Consider the following 22447-nt stretch of genomic DNA (forward strand, 5'->3'; position numbering starts at 1 on the left):
CCATATTTTAATGAAGTCTCTGAAAGCTGAAAGTTGATACTTTGAAATTCACTGGGGTTATGTATAAAGGCAAAATTATGGAAACTCACAACTTCTTATGGACATATTCTCAACATTGACAGCAGACACCAGCAAAGCATAATTTGAGGTCCAGATTATGCAGATAAAAATAAAAAAATAAAAAATAAAAAGCGTGAGGAAACTGTGTAAATAACATTATGTCATTCTGGCTGAGTTTCCCAAACCGGGATTGAAGGGTTAAGAGAACAAATGTATTCATTTATTCATCTGAGGATAACTGCAAAGTCTCACTCGAGTGGAAACATTTTCAGCCCCGGCGGATGCACTTTTCACCTTCATTTGAATATATTTTCACTCTGTAAAGAACAGAGCGGAATCCATTAGACTCCTGGCTGGAATTGGGTTCGGCGCACACGCATGCCAAAAGAATGTTAGTCCAGCCCTGTTTTAGACAATTCTTCAAAGTTAGAGTTAGATGACATGCAGAACATTAAATTCCACTTTCAGTCAGGTTAATGACATTTTAACTGATATGAGTCATTGGCAGTACAGTGGTACACATCATCTTGTGTACGGTATACAATGTTTTGCAATGCTATCTATCATTGCCAGTTCATTTTATGAGATGGTCTGAACACTCAAGTTTAAGAGTTCTAAAAAACTGAGAGCTATACAGTAGCTACAGACACATTTCCTCAAATAGCTCAACTGAAACTGTGTTATTGCTACCACCAGACAAATTTGCCAAAACTAAATGGGTGGGACCTTGGGTGCACCCCACACCATTAGTGTTAACAGAATGTCTCCTGAGTGCACTGTGGACCATTGCTGCATTTAATAGCTTTTCCCTGAAGATAGAGCATTCGCAGTCAGTCTCCTTAAGATTGCACCATATATTGTACACTTTTCCACTGACAGCACTACTCAATAGAATTCACAGATGCTCAATCAGAGGGAAAAATGAAGGCTAAGCTGTGAGAGCTGCTACACAACAAAGTTGTAGGTGAGCAGATGTGAGTACTGTTTCGGGGATGAGTTAATTGAAAAGGAAAGTGTGACTTGACAGCTTCAATTGCAAGCAATTGAAATTTACGGATGTGTAAAATATAAATGTGCTAATGCTAAGAGTGGAAATGGTGCACCACTGGGGAACCCGAATGGGGTTTGTCTGAGGGAGAGCATAATATTCCATCCTTTATATAATACAGTAGTGCCTTTATAAGCTCAACAGGTCACCTTGCTTTAATAACAGTATAAGGCAGTCATGCAAAGGAACAAATCTTTAACCTGTCTATGGCGTTTGCTATTTTGTGTTAGCATTACACTAGCGGACTTTATGGTAAAGTTAAAAAAAATTAGGGTGACCAGGCATCACATTTTGGTCAGGAAAGTCCCCTTTAGAACCTCGGGTCCTCGTCCCTGCTGATTTCACCAACCTCATTGTTTTGTCCTGATTTTATGCAGGTCCTTTCCCGGCGTCCCAATTTTTTGCATGTACACTTTATGTCGATTGATTACACAGTTGTCATAGCGAAGTGCATACAAAGTGCAAACTAAATCTGGGAACCAAACTTACTAGATTCAAACTAAACGGTCAGGACTCAAAGGCGCAGGGAAACAAGGTGTGACAATGACAACAACAAAGACTCGACATTGTCGACAAGGACTGAACGAAAGCAGGGAATACACATGCTAACGAGAGACACCTGGACAAGACACAAGTGGTTTGGGGAGCTGATTGGATAACACAAGGGAACGGAAAACGAGCACAGGTGGACATGATAAGACTTGACGAGACAGTGATAGAACAAGAGACACAAGGAAAACATGACTAAGAAAAACCCAAACCAAAACCCAGAACCTAACAAACTGAGCACCAACTGAAGCAGGTTTACGTCCGCTGATTGGGGTGAATACAGACGGTCCTTATCATTCCGTATATTTTTGTGTGGCTTTGCGTCATAAAGTATTCGCTGAAAATGCGGAAGCTCTCTGCACACAGTGGGCATCAAATCTCGCTTGATGGAAGTGCCCACCTCTGGTGGTATATTTAATGTCATAATGTGTGACCGGCGCGAAGTAAAAAGCACTTTGAATAGCTGAGCAAAACATGTTGGATAGTAGCGAGTGCATTGTATAGAACTTCTGAACTTTCAGCCAAGATAGCATTTAGCAATTGCGACCCAATGCAAGTTTTTCTGCGTGCATATTTCAATGGTACAATGCGAGACCGGCAGGTAAACAGCATATCCAGCTTCCAATATCAGCCGGGACCGAGCAAAAAGTGTTGGATAATGGTGAGTGCATTGATTGTTGAACTGTCAACAAAGATAACATTTAACATTAGCTAAAGTTATAACACAACCGACAAGTTGTCCCCCGCCGCCCGTCAACAAATAGGATTCGGTGCATGTGGTCCGTGATGACTTTCTTTCAATTCCTGCTGTTGCCAAGTTTTGTGTGTAGAGTCCTTTATCTTCTTGAGAGCCCACAGCTAATAATTCTACAGTAGATTAAGATGCAATCGCCAGTCACTTTTAATTGTGACTGATGGAAGGCCCAGACACATTATTGCTCACCATTCATCAAGTCAACTTTGCACATTATAACCAGAAGGAGATTCTATCAGAGGTGATTATACGTTGAGCGGGGGAGAACAGCTCATACCATGCGGAAGAGGAGCATGTGCTTCACGTTATTTAAATGTTCTCGGAGGTAAGCTACAACTTGCTGGATGCTTTCAGTCAAGAACAGTGGTACCTCGAAGCTTTCCAATCCCAAGCGTTCAACCAAAAATATTTGTGAGATATCCCCAAAGTTGAATCATGTTTGAAGGCGACGTCAGAATTCTGAAAGAAAACTGGTGGCACTGTCAGAGAATTGGCATGAGTGCTTCAGTGACCGATAGGGGTGTTAAAAAAAATCGATTCGGCAATATATCGCGATCCTACATCGCGCAATTCTCGAATCGATTTAATAGGCGGCTGAATCGATTTTTAAACTTCCATTTTTAATGGAAAAATATTCAACAAAACGTCTGACTTCGGGTTAGGATTCACACCTTGAGCATGGAAGAATGTTATATGAACGGAACATTAAGCCTTAATATTTTATTTTAATGCTGTTCAAACATGAAACAGATTACAACCTGTATAAGACTGAAATTTCAGATAAATAAATAATACATTTTCATACAAATCTTACACTCTACAAGTTTACTGATTAGTATTTTCTAAATTTGAATGAAAAAAATCGCAACAATCGACCTATAAATTCGTATCGGGATTAATCGGTATCGAATCGAATCGTGACCTGTGAATCGTGATACGAATCGAATCGTCAGGTACTAGGCAATTCACACCCCTAGTGACCGAATGGTCACAGATGATCATCAGTAACAATGTGCATAATTGAGCACAAGCGTTTTTAGACAGTAAACCTATTTCATATTGGACCATGCCCAAAATGACTTACTGAGAGAAAACTGAAAATATCAATGTATAATTTAGTCCAAAGAAACAGATCAGGGTGATAGTCAAACAGGTTCACTTAAACTTAATTGAAATTTAAAAAAAAAAAAAAAAAAAAAAAAAAAAAAAAGGATCTTCAAGAGAGTCTACCAAAGTATTAGCACACAAAGTGTGGGGAAACAAATGACCACACAGAGGTTTTACATGCTCTGCTAATGTCTATGTACTGAAGTAATCCATCTCTCAGTTTTTTCCCCTCTCCCTTCCACTTGCTGCCTTCAATCCCCTCACTGAATATTTGTCACTTTGTTTCTCAGCCCATTCTCAGGCTTCCATCGTGGCAATTTCTCTTTTCCAATTTCCTGTCTCATCCCTCCTCCCTTTGCTGCACCGAGTGGTAAACCCAGAAAATCCTCTTCATCGTGCAGTGCAAATACCAGCTGTATTGGGTCTAGCCTCAGTCCCAATTAAGGGTGAAGCATGACTTCGCATTTGGGACAGTCACAAATGGAGTCATACAATTTATGCGCAAACAGCATCAGAGTAGAATGTCAAGTATCCGCTAGGCTACAAACAGTAACAGCAATATCATCTAAGCCCGCCAATTGATATTGTATTAAAATGTACTTCTTTGTGTTATCAAGCTGTGACATGTGGTGATGCTAAGTGCAATTGAGGATGGGAATTGAAAACTGGTTCAATTTTGAAAACCGGTTCCCATTATTTCTGCTCCTGGGAAACATTTGCTTGCCCGATGATTCAGCTTATCGATTCTTCTTAGCATTAGACGATAACACAAGTTTCTACTTCTTTTTTTTTTTTTTTTTGCATCATCTTTGTGCGGCATTTTTCAGGCATGTCTAATCAACCCACGTTGTTATATCGGTGTTAGTATAGATTGTTTAGCCATGCCTGGAAAGGGGGACCAATGATGGGAATGACCTGAAAAAGAGGTGTTGCTATGGTACAGTCTTGGAAGCTGTTATATATCTTTTATCCATGTTATTGTTGTTACAGTTAAAATGTGTTTGATTGATAGAAAACTAACAATTTAATCTATAAAAGAATCGATAAGGAGTCTGATTGATAAGCGGTATCATCAGTAATGGCATCAGAATGTCTAATTTCTTTTCAATTCGATCCCTCATTGTAGTATTGTAGTGCAAATGAAACGCTAATAATAAAAAGTCTTTTGGCATTTAATCTATAGGGGAAAATGTCAACTTCTTTAAAACTGAAGAAAGGTGGTATTTTTGGCGCAAAGCTGAAACGTTAAGTATCGTTACAAAGACAGAATTGGAAGGGAAGAGACCAAATAAAACTGCAACCTGTTTCCTGTGCACAATCAATCTCTGTGGCAGACATTCTACTACAAATCCATAATATCCCTTGTTGGGATACAACAATGACTAACACGCTTCGAGAGGTATTGCATTGTTTGTATTGTGCGCACTCACTAAAAACTGCATCTAATATTTTATATACTAAATGTTTCTGGTGCCACAAATAAAGAAACAGAACAAAAAAAAAAGAACACGCCGCGAGAGTCAATCTTGACAAGAAATATTGACAGAACCTCCTCCTCTTGTGTTCAGTGTGTGGGCCGATACAACTGTATGCAATTAGCATACAAGCATCGACTTGCAACTGCTGTATGCAGTCAAGCCTGTGCAACAGTCAAAAGCTTAAAAAAACTGACATGGTTGCGATTGTTTCCTTGTCAGGACTTGAACATTAATAAGAAAATGTAACAATAAATGGGGGCTGCTGTGGGGGTGCGGAAGGAGACAGGGAAATATGGCAGTTATGTGGGCTAAAGCGTGCGTAGCACACAACATGTAGCTTGGCCCAGCACAGCAAAAGTCACTTGGATGTTTAACCTCCAGGTTAGGGACCATCAGCAAATTACATTTATGAGTGAACTTTGTCAACGGTGACTGTAATTTGACCCACTGTAACACACAACTTGCACACGGTCCCCAACTTCGACTCGCTATGAGCCGGCCGGCTGAATGAGTCCTCCTTATTGGCCAGTTTCATCCCGACTTTTGGCTGGACACAAATGTTTGGAGAGCCCTCCGTGGCTGTACTACTTTTGAAGAAGTGCTTCTTTGCTACAGGGTGTAATTCCACCTTTGATGTCCGCTGTGGGATGCAATAATTCCTTGTGAGTTCTTTGTTGTCACTGGCAGCCATGTCTGTCATTCAATATGTATTTTTCACATGCGGTACATCGTGATGATCACATGACTGTCCAAAATGGCCGATTCTGAACTTAATGCAAAAATATTCATAAAAAGCACTATAAAATCATAATTGCTCAACATATATTGACGTTTTTTTTCAGGGAAGAGTTGAAATTAACCATTTCACAAAATAGTTGGTGTTCTCCCCGTGCCCGCGTGGGTCTTCTCCGGGTGCTCCGGTCTCCTCTCACATTCCAAAGACTGCATGGCAGGTTAATTGGGCGCTCCGAATTGTCCCTAGGTGTGCGTGTGTGTGTGGATGGTTGTTCGTCTCTGTGTGCGCTGCGATTGGTTGGCAACCAGTCCAGGGTGTCCCCTGCCTACTGCCCAGAGCCAGCTGAGATAGGCGCCAGCACCCCCGCGAACCTTGTGAGGAGTAAGCAGTCAAGAAAATGGATGGCTGGATGGACAAAATAGTTGGTTAGTTTTTTATAAGTCTTTTTTTTTTATTAAATAAGTCCACTAAGACAGTTGACTGTCTGAACTCAAATAGTTTTGTGGTCGAACATTGGACAATATGAGAGAAGTCAAAATTGGACAGTGGATGACAGATTTTGCACTCAGTCATAAATCAAAGGAAAGTGGGTGGTATTCCAGAACTAGGGTGGTCCGGCGTGTCCGTGAAGAATGTGGGGTGCCTTTGTGGTCACAGATGGTAAAACAGACCCCTAGGAGCGGTGACCTTGACATTGTTTGCTCTCGCCGCGGCGTTCAAAGAGGCAGCGCCAACAACTTTACCTCAATCTCCATGGTGACGGTGTGCTTTGGACTGGGAACTTTACAGACTCATTACCAGATGAGGCGGGAGGTTCCACCTCGCTGCCCCGCTCCATTTGCTCTCATTCAGAGAGACAGAGGAGTGGCGAGATGGGGAGCTCGAAAAAAGGGACACATGAAATTGGAAGAAGGTGAATATAAGAAAGACTGCCGGAGAGGACAGGAGAAGTAGAGAAAGGTTAAGTGAAAAGGATGGCGATGTCTCTTAAATGTCAAACGAGCTCCTGAACCTCCATCAAAGTGTTAATAGTCTATTGAGACACAACAGCACAAGAGAGTGGGACATATTTTCAAGGGATTATTTAACATATTACCACAGAAATGTCCAAAGGAAGATGTTTGAGTGTTGATGCTCATTCAGATACTATCAGATGTCGTCATAAAATCATGTCATTTCCAAAGTTGTTTGTTGGATCTGAGGCTGTGGGAAAACCAGAAGAAAGATGACGGTTCCCTTGCACTTAAACATGCCGGCTGTGTCAAGTAAGGCCAACTAATGGAGCAGAAAATGGAAGAATCATGGTCCTCTTATCTCTCTACTAATCACAGTCAGAATGGCCACAATGTGGGGAGAAACTAGACAAAATGAAAGAAGAGAATAGCTTTAGGGTTTCTGAAATGTTAAAAGGGAAGTCAACCCAAAAAATGGATTTACAATAATATGGTCTATGCACTCCCACAGTCGAAGCAGAGCATTTTGATTAATATTGCCATTGTCGAATATGGGTTAAGAAGTAAAATTCCCCCTATTTTTATCCATTTCAGGGGGCAGCCATTTTGCCACTTGCTGCCAACTTGCTCAGGGCTCAGGTAACGGCCAACCACGTCTTCAGTGTATTTTGAGTCTGCTTATATGATGTTTGCAAGATGAGCCATGATTGGTCGTTATCTGAGTCCTGAGCAACTGTGATGTCATTTTCAGTCGACAGCAAGTGGCAAAATGGCCGCCCCATGAGATGGATAGAAACAGGTTATTTTTTCTTCTTAATTCATATTCCACAAACTCAATATTAATCAGAATTCCATGTTTAGACAAGGGGGCTCATTGGACTATATTATAAAGAGAATTTTGGGGTTCGTTTTCAATCTGTTGTATTTGCTTTTTTTTTGTATTACTTTTGGCCAGTTAGTATTTGATTTTTCTTGGTGTCTCTAGTGAAGCGCCTCATCTAAGAGTTACCTTCCCTCCTCGTGTCCACTTTTAGTTTGGATCTACTTCTCTCCATTGCTTGTCCTCTCATCAGCTCTTCTCATCTGAGTCTCGTTCAGCAGCCAGCGCGGAATCCTAATGAGCAACCGCCCTTACAACCATACACGCTTATCTCACACGGACTCTGTCCCTGAGCTCCCACGGCAGCTCAACCATCAGACACACCTAACGTGGCACAAATTGGCTTTTTTTTTCTCCATTTCGTGGCGCTGTTAAAGTCTTAAAAGGCTCGGTGCCGTCTTATGAGGAAGCGTGGGTATGCGCTTTGATAGCGTGATCATGAAGCTACGATAGCCGTGCTGAGCACAACCAGAGGTGGACATTGAGACACATCCTGATCTTAAGGCTTGCAAAGATGAAGCCCAATCCATCTTAGATAGAACATGAGGATTTTGCACAGAATAAGGAGTCGGCACCTTTGAAGGAATATGGCGTTATCGTCAGGTGATCCAATCTGTATTGATTAATTTGTCTGATCATTCAGAAATCAGTCAATTGTGTGGAATTTCTGAATTATGTCGAAGAAACGGAGGCAAAATGGAGTGCAAAATTTGGCTGCATCTAACAGAGGTGATGTTGATTCATCCTATTACTTGGGGATTTTGGCCCCCCCACAAATATAAATAAATAAGTAAAACATAAATAAAGATAAAAATCCTAGAGAACTGGTGTGTATTACCCCAATTGCACAACACAATCTTCCTATTCATTGGCTGTGAGGCTGCCACGGGAAAAAATTGAAATCATTGACATTTAAAGCAGACAATACATTTGGTAGGATTTCTTCCAAGTAAGTCCCCCTGACATTTAAACTTTGTCAGCAATGTCAACCGAAGAAGAAAGTCATAGATACAGCCATTTTAAACATTTTCATGTCTCTAACATTGTTAACATTTGTGTCTAACTTATAACTCTTTTCTAGAGCCGAAGCCTGGACTCGATCTTGCGTCCTCAGCACTGGGAGGTGAATGTGCTAACCAGTCAGCCACCGTGACGCCGTTGTAGCGTATCTTGGGTTGAAATGTAACAATATGAAATAAACGTCAGTCCTCTATCTAAACAGCTTTAAAACGCTTGGAATTAATAGTTTGTGATTGGCAAAATTAAATTCAGAGCTGGGCAGTTATTTGTCAATTCCTGTCGATGACGATGTCCACATTTTCCCAAGTCCTTGGGCAAGACACTTCACACACATTGCCTCCAGTGCCACTCACACTGGTGTCTGAAAGGTGACGCGAAGCCTCGCAAAAATACAAATGTGCTTCAGTCAGTGCTCTGTCTATGTATTTTTCGCCTCATTGTGTACTCGCTGAAAGGTGGGCATCGTCGTCAATGGGAAGTGACGATTAACGCAACTGCCCAGCTGTGCTTAAATTACTGTTTGCTATTGTAGTTAGCCAAACTTTCAAAGCATTTCATTTAAAAATTGTCTAAAAATGTTCACTATAATATATGCATTTGGGACCTTGACTTACAGTTTGTTTTCAAGTGACAAGCCATCATTTTGTCAATTTTATTTATTCTTTGTTTTGCGAGCCTAAATCTGAATTTCGAGTGAGTTTTGGTGTAGAGGGAGAAAAAAAATCAGTGACGGTCACACTTTCAGGCATTTTTGCCAACAAAGTGACAAAACAGTCAAACACACAAAATCAAATTGAAAACACTCACAAGGAGCATGGCGGTGACGCTAAAACTGAACTAACTGCATCGTTAATGGCCAACTGGCGCTGGCGTTAGAGCCCTCCCACCCCCCAAATATCTTTCAAGCCACACCCCCTTTAAGGCACACATACCACAAACACTACAGTGTGTCTGACGTTTGGCTGAATTACACTTTATAAAACAATTTTGTCATGTTTTTGTATTTATATTTTACAATCAAGTGCTATTTGTCTTTATAAAAAAAAAGGGGTCAAACATCGTTGTTTTCTTGAGCCGGAAAGGATTAATGGCATTTCAATTCACTTCAATGAATTGATATCAGAGTAAATGAAGTTACGCAGTTGGTCTCTGGATTTAATCATCATTGAAGAATTATGAGTATATGAGCCACTGCATGAGAATGCACTTCATTTGTCCATCCATTAGATAAATGAGTATTTTATTTCTTTTCTTCTTTTTTTTTTTTTTTTTTTTTTTTTTTTTTTTTTTTTTTTTACTTTTAGCGTTATCAAATGAGTTGAAGTTGGTAACAACATTGCCGCTTTGACAGTGAGAAGCTGTTTTATTTTGCTCTATGAGTTGCACAAAAATCAATTCTGTCCACACAGCCAGACACAGTTAATGGCCACAGAGCTGCCCATTGCACACAGAAAGTGATCAAGCAAATATGAAATGTAAAATTCATGCCTCGTCATTTGAGTTGAACAGTTGGAATGATAAGATGGATTGAAATTGCATTAACACAAACTTCAGGTGTTCTCATCAGTTTGCCATGGGTCAAGCTTCCTTTCTAAAACCCCTTACACATTTGTAACCTCTCAGCTGTCGAACTAACCACCCTTCCAAAAGAGCTAAATCCCAAAAGTTTGAGAGAGAGTGACATGAGGGGAAGCAGACACCTCTCGCCCTCCCTCTAAACTTGCTTTTGAACTCTGGTTGAACTCGACTTGTTTGGATGAGAGATACAAGACAAAGCCGCTTTGCACAAGAGAGATGACGTGTCATGACTACTTGGAGACTGTCAAATAAGATGGCAATACCTGTGCTTTGCTTATGGCTCAGATACTCTAAGTACAACAAATAAGCCACAACATTTGTATGCAATGAAACAAAGTCGTGTGGCACTTTAAGTATCTGTCTACGACCAGAGTAAAGCTGTATGAAAAGGTCACACAAAGGACAGAACATAATTTAGAATGGATTAACGCAACATGGTTCAAGTGGCCATTGTGATTTTTTACTCCAAAGTGGCACAATGTAGATAAGAATCATGGCACAGAGAGACAGAGAGAGATGCATAAAATCAGATATCTGCAGATCAGAATCAGGCCCCTTGCAAATGTGGATAAAAGCATGTGTATCGGATACCTGCCAATGCAACTGCAGGTTTACTTTGTCGTAGCAGGTGCGATTATACTCCGTCAATGTGAGCTTGACATAAATGAAATACACCTGCAGTTTTAAGTACCGTACAAATAAGTTACTCGAATGACGTGTTTGCCACAGTTGTTATACTCTTCCTAACAATCTCCACCCTTTATTATTATTATTATTATTATTATTATTTATTTATTTATTTATCTTTACGCAGGCTAGGTACCAGTACTAGCTGGGTATTGGGGCATCAACCAGGAATCAAATTTTCAAATTGATTGATTTCCAATAAGGATATCATTTCAAATACAAATTTCACGTTTTTATTTTTGTATGTGGTTTGGCTGGTGTACTTTTTAAAATTTCCTTAACATGAACTTTATGTCGTTCAGATGTGAGAATGGAGAGAAAGAAGAGAGAGAGAGAGAGAGAGAGAGAGAGAGAGAGAGAGAGAGAGAGAGAGAGAGAGAGAGAGAGAAAGAACAGCCAGTGAAAGGCGACAGGTTGATGTGTGATGTTATGTGGAAGTGTTGGACAGCTACTTGATAGCAAGTGTTTCATTTCTCCATATTCATCCATCCATTTTTTTGACCACTTACTCCTCACAAGGGCCGCGGGGGTGCTGGAGCCGATCTCAGCTGGCTTTAGGCAGTAGGCGGGGTACACCCTGAACTGGTTGCCAGCCAATTGCAGGGCACATTTCTCCATATTTTAATTTAAATTAAAATTGTATTAGAAAACTGTAATTTATTCAAAGCTATTGTTTGTTTTCCCATATGATTTAGTGGAGAAGAACACATGAAAATGGTGAAGGACAAAGACATGAGGTCGGTAAAGACATCTGTTATAGAGGAGACCAGTGACGACATCAGGTAGAAATAATTGAACAAGTGATGTTACATGTACAAACCGTCATTCAGATCTCAATTTTGCGTTTCCACTACAGAGAATGTATTTAGCACTTGGTGTTGCTGATGTTGTGTTTTATCGTACATATTCTTGTGTTTTTGATTAAGCCGATCACCTGCTGTAAAATGAAAAGTTAAATAAAAGTTTGTAATAAAAGTGTTATATCCCCCCAAAAATATTTATAAGCTACATATAAACATGAATTATTATTATTATTAATTTATTTTTATTTCTTGGGGGGGCTGTTATGTGTCTGCATACCCCCCAGAAAGCTGGTAGTTGCGCCCCTGACTACTACACTTCCAGTCCAAAGGCCAACAAAGCCATAGACCTTTAAATTGAGGGTTTATGATTTAAAAAAAAAAAAAAAAAAAAAAAAAAATCACTTTTTGTCATAGCCTATTTATTAAAACTGTCAGTATCACTTAAGTTGCCAGTAGCACAAACTGCCAGAAAAATGATCTGGACAAAAAATAATAATCAACCCTCTCTGCTCCCTTCAATTGTGTTTACAAGAAACCACCATGCCCGAGGGAAAAACACCAATCGGAGGAGATAATCCATTAGATGTGTTTGATGAGTTGTCAAACATTCGCTGTGCACTCACCGGCACTCTACCGTGGTCTTGCGCTGACTTTTACCTTTAGCTTCAAGCGCTTTGCTCAAATTATGGCAGAATATCCACCGCAAGAAAATAAAAAAAGATGGCCATCCTTTGTTTTTCAACAACAGGGAATAAGACTAGCATACAGAAGCAGAGCGAAGGGACCTGAGGCAGCTTAAAGGATTTGGAAGCCAGGTGGAAAAATCAACATTTCTGCAGCTTTGATTTTGAATTGAATATACATTCAAAAAAAAATAATAACTTCAAACTGATCACATTTAGTAATGCATGCTACGGATGAGGTAGCCGTGGCTAACATCAGCTTGTTTACCATGCTAATGCTAGCTTAGTATTGCTAGCTATTTTGTTGAAGCTGACTGTTTACTGTATCACGACTGCACACGTTCATAATCACATTATGACTTGTGGTCCTTTGAGGGGTGTGGCTTGGGTCAGCAATGGGAGAGATAGTGATTACTTGGCAAGATTATCGAGATCAAATATGGCAACAGCCTATTTCTGATGCTTAAACGACCACCAGGGAAGTTATGTCAATCAAGTGGGGTCGAAATCTTTTCTTGTGCTTCCCTCATTGATCCTTCACGTGCTTGCCTTTTTTTTCTGCTATAAACTCAGTGCTAACTCAGTGATTACAACAAATTGACTATGTGTAAAATGAGTGCATGAGGAAATCACAACTACAGCTTTTGGCACATGTGGTCCGGCATGCAGGGTCATGTGTCATTATAGTTCAGTGCTACCATCCAACGTATCGACCCCAAACACATTAACTTGTTACTCTTAGCCTCACTCAGGGAATCAATGGGAGTTCGCAATCAATTTACAATACGGGAGAAAACATACTGTGCTATTTAATTGGAACCTGTTCATACTGCTGACAATGTACTCATACTTGTTCCTGCGTCCTTAATGAATATGAAAGCATTTAAAAGTCATTTTCATACATATTTTGTTGGAACAAAACAACTAATCTGGTCAATGACGCATGGAACAGCTATTAACAGTACACCTCACAGACATTGTGTACTTGTGAAAATAGCACCACTGGCATTCTGAGTCTTGTTAAAGGGCAGCTCCTCTCCTCTCCTATCTCACTTTCACACACACTTTTGACACATATCTTTAAATTGCATGAACATAAATAATGTCCTCTTCTCTTTAACGTTATCTCACATCTGCTTCTCCATATTATACCAACCTCACAATGGCACTGCCTTCCTATCCCCGACAGACTACATCCAATTTGTCAGGCTTGGCACTTCACTCTTCCACAACACACCCTGTCCATTTCCCCACAGAGCAGATCTGAATGGGGCCGGTCTGTCCCAGTGAGCATCCTGGTATCTTATGGCAGGGCCCACCTGCACCCAATGTGACAACCAGCCAGGCTCAATCTGCTTCTTCACCCCAGCAGGCACCAGCTGGCTGGACAGCATGCATGCTGATAAATGGACAATTTACAGCCGAATGATTCACAGCTACCACGCCTCACTTTAATATACAGTTCAGTCTTTGACTGTGTTTTGGGTGCTTTGAATTGAACCTCTCACAAATATATGTAATGTGGCAAATAGCTACAACCATCAAATTTAAAAAAGCACCAATTCACGCGAATCGGAAACCCCAGAAAAAGTTAATGTTCTTGCAACTTTAGACTAATATTTCATTGAAAGATGAAGGCCAATATAATTTATTCTGTACCTTGAGCAACACATTTGTTTAAGCCAGCCTTTGCCAAATGGGTCAGGTAAAATGGGTCTGTTGTAATTGGGTCACCAATTGTCAGAGTCAAATGGTGTATGCTATTTATTGACAAGCAGACTAAAATACATGTTTTGTTTTTCTTTATTCATTTATATGACTTTTGTTTTGGCCTTTTTTTTTTCTTTTTTTTTTTGCATTTCTGTGGAGAAACTGAAAGTCTGCAAAACCATGATCAAAGCTAAGTTTTGACATGAAAAGTGAGTTTAAAAATACCTCAAATATGGCCTAAAAATAAATCCTCAAATCCATTTTCCCTTCTTCGCTTAGATAAAAAAAAAAAAAAAAATGGCAATGTCATTCAAAACAAGTTTGTTTTTTTTGTTTTTTTCTGTTTCCCTTCTGGTATCTGATTTATTATTCCTGATGCCAAACAGGCTTTGAATGTTTTCCAGCTCGTTATGTTTTCTTCCAGCATCAACTTCCACAACCATATAATCACAATCCTTAATCAATTACCATTTGAAAAAGTTAAACAATGTATTTTCATAAATTAAGCCATCAAATTGCATGTCTTGGCTGGTCCAGATGCAGACGTATGAGTAAGTGACGCTGCACGCCTTGCAGCTCTTAACACTCTTTTCTAGGAGTTGCACAAATGAGGCAACGTAACCTCACCTCAGCAAAAATATTTGCAGCTTGGAAGCACATACCTTGGGTCAATAATTCCCTGCTTTTGCAATGTATGTATAAATTGGGCACAAGTGGCATTCTTCACAAATAAATGCATAGAACGGTTCTTACGTTTATCACAAGTTCAGTGTATAAACAATCACTGCCAAATTCATGACACGTGTGCACTGGCCAATTTTCTTAATCACAACAGTGCGTATGAGAGAGAATCACAATTGATTCCAAATGTCGTTCTTGTGTCTGCGATCTGCAATCAGCATAAACAGCGGCCCTATTTCCCTTTCAGAATGGCACCCGGTTGATGTGCCCAAAAACATAATGGTGAGGAAGGTTGAAATTGCTAATGATAACCCCAAAACTTTCAGAACTTTCCTTATCCTGATTTTAAAAGTTTGGTATCATTTGAAATTTTGCTAAAATGTAACTTGAAAACACACAATAACCACGTTAATTATTTTTAATTAATTAATTCAGAAGTTAAATTGGAAAATCTGGCACTCAAAACATGCATGGAGAAAACTAAGTGTAGAGAATGAGCATAAAAATATGCATTCATTTTCTGCTTATCCTCACTGGAGTCACGGGTACAGAAAAATACATAATTCAATTAATTATTGTGATTTGAAAGAATACATTACTCAACTAACCTTGATGTTTTTGGCGGTTGTAATCCCAGGTCAGTTTCAATTATTATTCTGACGTTTAGTGTCAATACATTGTGCATTCTAGGTAAAAAAATAAAAATAAAATTACGAGTGATCCTGCATTGTTTGTGTGCAGGGTGTGAGGAGGTCCTAAATGTGTTTTCACAGTAAGAACAAATTCAAGTAAGAATATACTGAAGAATCACAAATGTGTGTGTTAAATGTTTGTATGCACGATTTAAGCACAAATTTATGTGTATGCTCGGTTTATGAGTAAAGCTCAGTGTCTTTGGCAAAGTTCAGTCCAAGTTGAACATTGATGCAAAGTGCAAAGGAACTAGAGGCAATTCCAGAACAGTTATTTACTGATTTCTTCAAAACCAAATAAACTAGCTTGGATTTTCAATTTGATCAAAAATTGTCTTTTTTTTTTCTGGGGCTGCAAAAGAAATTGTAAAAGCATGTCATCTTCCAGTAACAAACAGATTATGGAATTTTAGTGAATACCAGTGGTTTATGTACAAGTTACAACATTCCATGAGTCATGTTGGAGATTTCCATCCACTGAAGTGTTTATTACGCAATATTAGCAGCATCACTCTTTCTGATCCATGTTAACATTGGCTGTCCTCTAGCCTTTTGAATAATAATTCCATAAACCTTCACAGCTCTCTTGGCCTCTGTCCTCTGAAGTGAATCGCTGATCCAATATCCCGTTGTATTTGTAAGCTCTTAAATGCTTGCAGTGAGAAATCTGCTCACGAGCCATGTGCATATTATATGAAAGTTCTCCAAGGCATGGCGATCCATATGCAGAGCTATGCAGTCATTCTATTCATCTATACCTGTGCCAAAAATATCTTTGTCATCTTGGATTTCACATGCTCTGTTGCCCTCAGCTATAGGATCCAAAATTAATCCTGTCCAATGGTGGGGAAATAAACCTGAGCAAACATAACAAATACACACTATTTGAATAGGAGAATGTACAAGGTTGAACCGACTGTAAGCTTACCATAATGAGAACAGCTGTGTTAGTTAGATGGATGCCTTAAGCCTGAAACTGGAACCTTAAAAAGCTTAATGTGTTCATGCTAGAACCATAAAAGAAATTATGACACATAGACAAATATTACCACATTAGCATCCGTCAGATCAAACACATACTGCATTCGTCACATCAAACATGTACAGTATGGGCCTCCCAGAAATGGGACATAGGACAGAAATAGACGAGACTCACATCCATTCAATCTACAAGGAGCAGAAATGAGATGAACAAGGGAAATGTCAGTTTGTGGTTTCTGCTGCCGCAGTCGCTAGTATGCATGCACCACATTGTGAATAATTGGTGACAATATCTTCAAAGGCCCTGCAGCAAGCCCCATACAAGCCATTCTCCTGTTTTGCCTACTCGCTTCATCACATCGTATCATTCTCACACCCCTGGGGGGTGGCTCCTTGCTCGACGAGCACCCGCGTTTCTCAGCTGATTAGGAGCCAAATGGCTGGGGCTGGAGAGAAGGCCACTTGGCTTTGAGCACGCAAGTCCCTGAATGTGATAGAATTCTAGTCCAATTTCTGCTGCTTTTATTGTTACTGGCAATGATAGATCCAAAATACATTAATCTCCTCCACTGTATCGGTAGGACTAATTTGTTCTGTCAGGCCTTTGGCTAAACGTCAACAAGAAAAGTAGGCCATGGAGACTAATGGGATATCATAGTTGTTACAATGGGAAAAACTACAAAGTATTCCATCATGTTAGGATAACTTGAAATCGGTGGTCACAGTAGTTTTCTTTATTTGGTAAGCTATAACTCATTTTGGCTTGTCACCTTCAGGGATATACAGAATAATAAATGGCTTGACATTTATAATGCACTTTAGTTCTGTACCATTTCCATGTGACATTGCAAGTTTGGTGTTACATTTGCATTCTAATCAAGTATAATCAAGTAAGAATTGTTATTTCAAAAAAAAAATATTCCCATGAATTCAATGAAAATATTCCGTTCTAGTGCGAAACTGTCAATATCATTCAGCCTAAATTAATTGTTAAGGAAATCATATTGACATTCTTACCAACAACTGAAAAAAGCATTATGGTAAAAAGAAATTAAAACTACTCACCATTTGATAATTATAAGTGTGGCAGTCAATTTAATTAACAACCCAGATCTTAAAAAAATAAAAAAATAAAAAATAAATAAAAAAAGTTATCATTGCATACTTCTACTTATACAACTTATATCAAATTAATAAGTATTCACAACTGAGTTGTGATCAGCATGCAGAGGAAGGATTACTGCATGTGCTGAGGAGAAGCATTTCTTAACTCTTATTATTGACATCAATTCATTATGTCAACCATATTGTACTCCCCACATCCCACTTCTCGCGCTCCCTTTTAAACCATCACTTGTACCTTTGCTGGTAGCACAAAACACACACACAAAGCTAAATGAAAGTAAAACCACACTTGTGGAATACATTTTTTAGACCACAGGTGTCAAACTCACTCGCCAGTTCTGGCCCACCATATCATTAGACGTGGCCTGCCAAAAGCAAATTATGTGCGTCTATTTCATGTTCTTGCTTAAATCTGTACCAAAATTGTAAATTGGCTTCACTTTATGCTTAATGCTGGGATATTGCGGCGCTTTCATATCAATCCGTTTCACCAATTCAGTGTAACCACAAGTGATATTTGACTCCGTTTCACCACACGAGCCAGGCAGACACATGACTGCACATGAAGTCTCTGCCGCCCTGCACAGAAGCAAAGTTTTCAAAGTGACTAATCTAGGCTATGTAGCGCATGGCAGCAACAACGACGTGTGAGTCAGTCAGAAGAGACACAACACTCCTGGCCTCATGTTCGATCTGTTTACAGACTACAAAATAGAACAGATATGGTGAGCTGCCTTGTTTCTGATTTTTCTATCGACGGTAATCATTGCCTATTGTGCTGTTACACAAGTGTCAACAAATTAACTTAATTTGGGCTGTTTACCATGGCTGAATTTTTCTTAATTGTCTGTTGCGTTAGTTAAAGCAAAAAATCAGAAATTACTTATGAGTTACTCAGTACTTGAGTAGTTTTTAATGAATAATTACTCCATCATGTAATCAAATAAATACGTATTTTATATCTATGGTCAAATACTCTTAGCCAATGGGATGACATGTAGACACAATCTATTTTATATCTATGGTCAAATAGGTACAGGTCCCTCTTAGCCAATGGGATTCCAGGAAGATGCCAGTAATAGCCAATGGTAGAGCAGCTGTAAGTATGTTGCGTTCAGGAAACTCTGGGAGCTGCGAGTAGCGGCCCATACTGTAGTTTTACCTTTCGTATCCTGAAACTTCTTTCGTAACTAGAGGCAATATTTTCCCGTTGAGGAGTTTCGTAACTTGAAACTTCCGTATGAAGGGACGTTCGTAAGTAGAGGTACCACTGTACAGAGATTTTTTTATTTTTTTAACTTGAATCATATAGTTTAAAAGTAACAGCTTTTGGCTCGTCTACCCACCCCTGTCTCAATGGCATCACTAAAAACACAGCATACTCTGCTGGACCATCTGCTTGTGCATGAGCGTGCTTAGAGAAACGCTCTTCAGGAAATACACGCCGAAAGAGGGAGCGTGATCTCCATTTACATGTTGGAGAGACACTCAAACGAAATCATCAAAAACTATCAAACATTTCAGACAGGCTTGACCTTACCAATTGCAATGATTTTTAGCTAAAGTCAAGAAAAAAATTTGAGTGAAGAATTGTAGGTTTGAGAACAGGTCCAGTGGCTGACTAAAGTCTTTCCTAATAGTCTACTCTACAGTATATGATCACATTGGGGTGTGAGCGCAACAGTGATGTGAATACACACCCAAAATGTGGTTAGCACTAAGTTACGGTTTCGTGTGGCTTGTAAATTTAAATGACAAGGTGTTGTCTCTCCCTCCAATGAGTCCTACGTAGACAACACACCTAAATGAGTGGCTGGAAAGCATATGGTATGGCTCCAGACCAGCATCATTCATCATCAACATGCATTACAAGCAACTAATTGCTACCGTCATTCACATGTTAAGGTTCCAGTCTTATTAATTATGCCAACATGGGTCGTTTCATTTGAAATACTATCTCCGGTGGGCAGCAATTCCTTCCTAATGTAAGATTCATTAGGGAAGTAACTACACCAGAAGATGTGTTAAATGAAGTCAGCCAAAGGAAACGGTGGCGTTTCCCTGCTTGAATGAGTAACCATATGGACAGCAACTGCCAAAATGTCTATTAATCCTGCCATAAACATCAGACTTGGAAAAGGGCCCTCTTCTTTTTGTCTTGTTTCCCATTGCCAATACCATCCTCATCAACCGATATGACACAGGAGATTCGGTGCTATTTTCACATCTTGAGCTAATTGAACGCTGCCATTCACGACTGGACTCTCCAAATATGTTTCTCCTCTTTTTTTTTCCCATGTATATATGTGGTCATGCCACAACAAATGCTTCTGTGAATGACAGTAAGTTTAGTCCCTGTGCACATAAAAAGGCATGAGAATAACGGTATGTTATAAAAATGTCAGTGATAAATGCTGTTCAAGCAAAATCATGTCATCCAAATTCAGGAAATTGTACACTTCAAGAAATCTGATGGGATTTTGGCAGGACCACAACCAACCACCAATCAACGTAAACGGTCTATTCATTTTCGTGTTTCTTAACGCTTCAAGCATTGTGACATACACTACATGTGCAAAAGAATTTGGACACCAGGCCAATTCCATCTTTCACCTCTTTTTCCAAACTTTAAGATAATACATACCACTTTTACCAGCCCAAGAGTTGGTGTACTCTGCCCTGAATATTCCCTAAGAAAAAGTTATAATTTAACTAATGTGTGGCCAATATCTGCATCATGTACAGCATAAACAAATGGTTTAAAAAAAAATGCAACCGTTCTCTTGCATGTGATGTCAAATAAATGTTTTCCCTATCACTATTGATTCCAATAGGATGAGGTCAGGTCAGGGTTTATCGCAAACCCCCAAATTCATTAATTTATTGAGGTGCGTAAGACTCACACTGTGAATATTGAATAAATTAGTTTTGAGACAAGCAGACTCTTTGTTCCCATCAAGAGGGTTCTGTTGAACTGGTCTAATGGATTAATTATTCAAAAGTACTTTAAGGAGACAGCCTCCTGACGTAACAATAATATCCAAGTTAATGTCCAATATCAGTGGCCAGGGAGACCTTACATGAGCAGAAGTACAAGACCGTAGTCTTAATACCATTTTAATATTTAAATATGGCTCCTCATTAATGATGCATGTCGACAGTAAATCCCCTGTGCTAAATAATATTATGGGGCTAATTCCGCTCTGATCTTCTGCCTAACACTCTCGTGAAGATGAATATTATAGATTAAGGTTCTCAAACACGAGGACCAAAACAGATGTGTCACTTAAAAGACCCTGTAAGGTCAGTTCAGAGATGTGTGTCTAAATTAGTGGTGCACTGATCAATCGGCCATTGATCAGTAATCATTAGGGGTGTGAATTGCCTAGGACCTGACGATTCGATTCGTATCACGATTCGATTCCATACCGATTAATCCCGATATGAATTTACAAGTCGATTGTTGTTATTTAAATTTAGTAAATACTAATCAGTAAACTTGTACAGTGTAAGATTTGTATGAAAATGTATTATTTATTTATCTGAAACTCAGCCTTATACAGGTTGTAATCTGTTTCATGTTTGAACAGCATTAAAATAAAATATTATGGCTTCATGTTCCATTAATATAACATTCCTCCATGCTTAAGGTGTGAACCCTAAGACGTTTTGGTAAATAGTTTTCCATCAAAAATGGATATTTAAAAATCGATTCGGCCCCCTTTTGAATCGATTCGAGAATTGCGCGATGTAGTATCGCGATATATTGCCGAATCGATTTTTTTAACACCCCTAGTAATCATCATACTCAACATTGTATTTCTATCAATTTCACCACAGAAGGATTTTAATCACTAACAAGTAAGCTTTAAAAAATGGAGATCTAGAACCTTGGTAGTATTGATTACAGCATGTCGAAAGCCTTCGTAGTGAGGGAATTTAGAAAGGTTGGCTCTGAAAACTACTTTCATGCACTTCTTATGTTCAATCACTTCTAGAACATTTCAAACACAAAAGTGTGCACATAAATTACAGTATTTGAAATTGTGAGGTTTGCTCATGGTCACCTTACCAGGAAGCTATTGTATATGGAAAAGTTGATGGACACCAGACCTTTTGCAGAATAACGTACAAAAAAAGGATTGCAAGTTTTTTTCTGCTGGTCTTACTGAGAATATCTTATGGGGATACTTAAAAAGTCAAACTTCTCATAAAGTGTATGAGTACACATACAGAAGAGGGGATACATTATGCTATAGATATTTTTCACTGTGTTGCACAATATATAACCTCTAGGTGTAAGCAATGTAATTGAAGAAAGCACTCGTGCTGGCGAGGTTACTGCTGCTTCTGTTGCCGTGCTGCCAGGTAGCACCAGCAAGCAACTGCTCTTCCCTCAGGACCCGCGCTGTGCCGGCTGTGCAATGAACCGACGACCCTTAGCGCGCACTTCCCTTCCAAATGTAGCCACTGATGATAAATTACCTAATCCACCCAGCCATTACTCGCATACACATCGGGTGGTAAAGGACAGCTCCGGGGAGAAAGAACAGATAGCGAGAGGTGGGTACGAAGCAAAAATAAATGCGCTAGACATAGAATAGAAAGGTAAAGAGGTCAAATAAAAGAGAACACATTTCTAAATGATGTTCAGTCTAGGAAATTTGAAGCACTTAGTTTCAGAACCAAGATCTATGCACACACATCTGCTGCTTAAAATAGTATTTTTGCTTAAAAAGAATTGTTGAAAGAATTGAGATTCAGGTGATTCCATCACTGCACATGAACCTCGCGGGCATAATTTCATCTAAGCAGCCAAGCAGTTGCAGGGACAATGACATCAGCGCTCTCAGAGGAACGCTTGTCGTCATCGTCACACATACACACTGCTATGGCAACAGCAGGAGTGTCAGGAGTTAAAG

General features: G+C 39.4%; 1 protein-coding gene across 4 annotated transcripts in view; it reads right to left on the reverse strand.

Moving 5' to 3' along the window:
- The window catches only part of kazna (kazrin, periplakin interacting protein a), a 147062-nt gene that overhangs the window by 68863 nt on the left and 55752 nt on the right, over window positions 1–22447 (reverse strand). The window lies entirely within an intron of this gene.

This window comes from Festucalex cinctus, chromosome 2 (genome assembly GCF_051991245.1).
Source record: "Festucalex cinctus isolate MCC-2025b chromosome 2, RoL_Fcin_1.0, whole genome shotgun sequence".
NCBI lineage: Eukaryota > Metazoa > Chordata > Actinopteri > Syngnathiformes > Syngnathidae > Festucalex > Festucalex cinctus.